The sequence below is a fragment of the Pocillopora damicornis genome, chromosome 9 (assembly GCF_964200805.1).
Source record: "Pocillopora damicornis chromosome 9, jaPocDami1.2, whole genome shotgun sequence".
Lineage (NCBI taxonomy): Eukaryota > Metazoa > Cnidaria > Anthozoa > Scleractinia > Pocilloporidae > Pocillopora > Pocillopora damicornis.
Window position 1 is genome coordinate 20,149,901 of NC_142678.1, and position 4,528 is coordinate 20,154,428.

The following is a 4,528-nucleotide window of genomic DNA, read 5'->3' on the forward strand; positions in this document are numbered from 1 at the left end:
TTTTCCCCGTTTAATATTATATATTCTTAGGTACTAAGCAACAGCTTTTAAAAAATTAAACTCTATGATCAAGGATATAGCTCATCTCTGATAGTATTTTGCAGTTTGACCACGATAGAGTAACGGACTTGGTCCAAATTAACGCAAATCAGGTGTATGCTTCCATACAAAATTCGGTTCAGCTGCAGTCAAATTAACATACCCTACTTACTTCCTTTATGATCCCGCCTGTGAGATAGTTAACGTGAGGCTGTCAATAAATGTCTTATTCATGAGAATATTGTTAACTTAAGATATGAGATTACAACTGTATTAGTTTCAAAAAATTACACCGTCGAATTTATGACGATACTCTTGAAGTTCTGTTCAGTAGGTTTGCTTTACTTATGACCTACCTTGCAAGAAAAAAAAGTCTTTAATTAAGAAATTATTACATTAACATGATAAAGTTGGTGATTAAGTTTTGACTGTAAGAAAACCTTTACGGGCCTGTTGACTAATTATTTTAGCTTTATACCTTATCCCTACAAACTGGGTCTCATTCGCACTCTTGTTGATAGAGCCTACAAGATCAACAACACATGGTTGGGTTTCCACGAAGACATCTAGAATCTCACTGAAATCCTTAAAAAGAATTTTTTTCCAGCCAATCTGGTTCAAGGGTTTCTCAATCGGTACCTCAAGCTCACCGTGATGAGCAATCCCCCCGCGGTCTCCGTTTCAGACACTACTACTAACTTTTATTTTAAATTACCTTACATTGGCTCTTTTTCTTTTGTCACGCAAAAAAGGGTTCGCCAATTTGCTAAGTGTTATTGTAACAACATCGATGTAAAGTTAGATGTAAAGTTTGGGGCGAAAGACCCTATCCCTCGTGGGCTCCGAACGTGTGTGGTTTACAAGTTTTTATGTGAGGGCTCTAACGCCTGATATGTCGGCGAAACCCCTCGACATTTATCCACACGCGTACAAGAGCACTTGATAGGACCTCTCACATTTTCAGACATATACATGATTCTCCACAATGTGGCACTCTTTGTTCTGATGAGTGTCTTAACACCTTAGATCACGCTGCCACAACTTTTCAACTTAAAATCAAAGAAAAAATTATCACCAAATGAAAAATCGATTCAAGAAGTTTTTTAAGGAAAAAAAGAAAATATTGTGAACCGAAATTAAAAAAATGTAAAATATGCCTCGTATTTCAATTTTGAAATGCTTTTTTAAGCCAGTTAAATTTCCTTCTTTAGTGATATAACTTCTCCTATAAACACCAAAAGCTTTCAAAACTGCATTCAAGGTTTCTAGAAACTATTCATCTTCATTTATTTGATATTCAGATATTAATTCTCCAGAAGAAGCTGTTTTGCCGGCGATTTGGGTTCACATAGATACGGAACTTTCTTTGAATTAACGACGTACAGGTGTAGTGTAGCTTACTTGTTGTTCCTGTTCAGCTGCAGTCAAAACGTCTAACGACATCTAAAGATATCATATGTCACACATTTGGAAAGCTAATTTCGAGTCTTGATAGTGGTGTTTTTATTCTCCATCACTTTTCCTTGGCTTGTTGTTTTCTTATTCATTCTGAAAACCGCCTTTGGTCAAATTTTTAGAGGATCGAGGTACTTCGTTATTAATGAGGTATGTTAGTAAAATCTAATTCGTTTACAAACTCTAGTTTTGGGGAGAGGAGGTAAAGCGAGTTAAAATGGGTGGAGGGAAGTTATGGAAAATCCTCTGTAAGTCTGTAGAAAATTTGAGAATTTTGGTTTTGTTTCCTTCTTTTAATGCTTATGAAACGGTTGAGGATTTTGAGACCTTGCGAAAAGCTTGTTCCTTCGTTACACGTTCGTGACGAGACGATGAAAAGATCTTCCTGTTTCATTACCGAGTACAACATTTATCATGTTGAAGAGAGGACTTGATCTCCTCTTGCCATCTTTGTTATCGTATTACAGCATGTGGAAAAGTTTTTAGAATGTTAGATTGTTTCTTTTGATGCCTATAAATGATGATGCTTACCTCCCTTACTTCTGCTTCAATGACATAATTTTTCCCGTAAAAACCAAAAGCTTATTATTTAACTATTTATTTCCACTCGTTTGATGTGCTTATGTTGATTCTCTATATTTAGCTGTTTTGTAGTTGGATTTACGACGATACAGGACTCTAAACACACTAAAAATCGCGAAGTTCAGGCGGATACTTTTATCTGTAATGCCTGTTTAGCTGCTCTAAAAACGTCGTTTTCCTTTCAGCTATTATCTGTCAATCATTCGGAAAGACTAAATTGGAGTTCTAATAGTGATAAGTTTAGTCTGCATTGCCCTCTTCCTCAGCATGCTGCTTTCTTTTCCATTTGAAAACTGCCCTTTCTGCATTTGACTTAAACTCCATTCGTTAAAGGATAGAAACACTTTCGCTATCAGTGAGGCACGTTCAAAATATTCTTAAGATTGGTTTGCAAATTCTACCTTCGGTGAGATGAGCAAAACTGAATCAATATAGACGGAAATATGTCATTGATAATCTTTATAATCGTAACGGGACGAGAAAGATATCTTTCTCACGCTTGTTGCTTATGATATTGACAAAGGAAGAAATTTATCCAAAGCGAGAAAGGACAATGATTAAACTTCTGAGTGTCGCAAATACAACATAAGAGATGTTTTTGCTGTTAAAAATGTTATTTATATTTCACCGTACCTACAGTTAATTTATTAAGGCGGCATCAACAACAATCGTATTTCTAATAGCAGCTCTGAGGAGAGGAGCAGGTCATTCTACTGTATTTCCCGAAGATTTATAAATGTTTTTGTTGTCTTCTTTTTTTGGAGGCTATAAGTTTTCTTCTGAGAAAGCAATTCGTTTTCATCGAAAAAAAAAAAAAAAAAAGGAAGAGGCTGATCATGATTAAATTTCCGGATATGAATCTCGCATAAAGAAACATGAGGATCAGTTTAAGTCGACGGTCGAAACTTAGTTGGTCAAAACACGTCAAAAAACATGAGAATCAATATTTGATATATTTCTTTATTGAGAATGTTGATTTCATATTTCATTTTATCTCTAATTGCACTGTTTTCTGTTATTTTCATAGCAGCTAACAGAGCTCAGAGGAAATGCAGTCTTTTTACTCAGCTTCGCAGTGTATTCCATGGCTTGTGGTCCTCATCATCGAATGTCTGGCCATTGTCATCCTTAATATCATCACCATTGTTGTCTTTGTGAAAAAGAAGCGTCAGCTACAGCGGCGGAGTACATATTTAATCATCCATCTGGCGATAGTCGATCTCTTAGTGGGCGCAGTCTCTGGGCCGCTGCGGATTAAATACAGAATGGCGTTATACTGTCCGCCTTGGAAGTTCAGACGAGATACTATTTGGTCTAATGGATTATTTTTTGCATTTTTACATTTATTCTCGTTCGCCTCCTTTACAAATCTTATTGCCATTTCCTTAGAACGGCTACACGCAACATTTTGTCCATTCAGGCATCGCTTTGTGAGGAAATGGGTTTATAGAGCCATAATTATTGTCATTTGGTTAATACCTATTTGTAGAGAAGTCGCTCAAATTTTCTTATGGGAAATTGCTGATCTACTGGTAATTAATACTTACTTGTATCTCCCATTTTATACAGTTTATCTGTTTGTTATCTGTGTATCTTACATCCTCATTATTATCAAAGTACGATGTAGTCGTCATCCTCAAATCCATTCTAGGTCCAAAAGAGAAAGATAACTGACGGGTACTGCGCTTATCGTCTCAATTGTATCTTTACTTTGTTTTCTACCAGCGATGATATATCTAGCGTGTCTTCACCTTTCCTTTACTCGTTTTATGAATGTTCATATTTATATGGCTGTGTCAGTTTTATGTTTAGGCAATTCACTTGTAAATCCTATAATTTACTCTCTTCGGATGCCAGGATTCAGAGAAGGTTTATTACAACTAGTGTACAGGGTCCCAGACCTTTCTCGTATCGCCCCGGCAAACCTGCCACTTCGAAACCTTAGTAGAGCGTAGATTAATGGTAGGAAAACTATATATAAAAGTTTTCTTTTAAATAACTTAAACTTCTTAGCCGAGAAACATGCATTTCCATTTCATTTTTTGGTGATATGAGAGTAGACTCGAAGGATAGAAACGGTACAAACATCTAAATGATTAAAATGAAAAACGATGCATCTTGTCGCTTCTAGAAAACTACACAACGATATAAGTGGAACGATTAGTGAGCTTCCGGTTAGTTAGGTTTTTCTTTATGTGGAACGAAAAAATCATCGAGGAATCTTCAAATAGCCAGTATAAAAAAATCGGAATTATTATGAGGAGAGAATACTTTCTTTTCCCATTGGAGTTACTCTTAAATTAAGTAAAAACGCACCGATAGATCTAAAGAAATAAATGTCACCGTGTTATTCTATTTTCAAAAGTTTTGTCGGCTGGGTCACTTTTCCTCTTTAATATTATATATTCTCAGGTACTAACCGACAGCTTTTAAAGATTCAACTTTAGGATCT

General features: G+C 35.8%; 1 pseudogene; it reads left to right on the forward strand.

Annotated features, from left to right (window-relative positions):
* The first annotated feature begins 3,053 nt into the window (after positions 1-3,053).
* Positions 3,054-4,086, forward strand: LOC149040568 (uncharacterized; annotated as a pseudogene).
* The last annotated feature ends 442 nt before the right edge of the window (positions 4,087-4,528 follow it).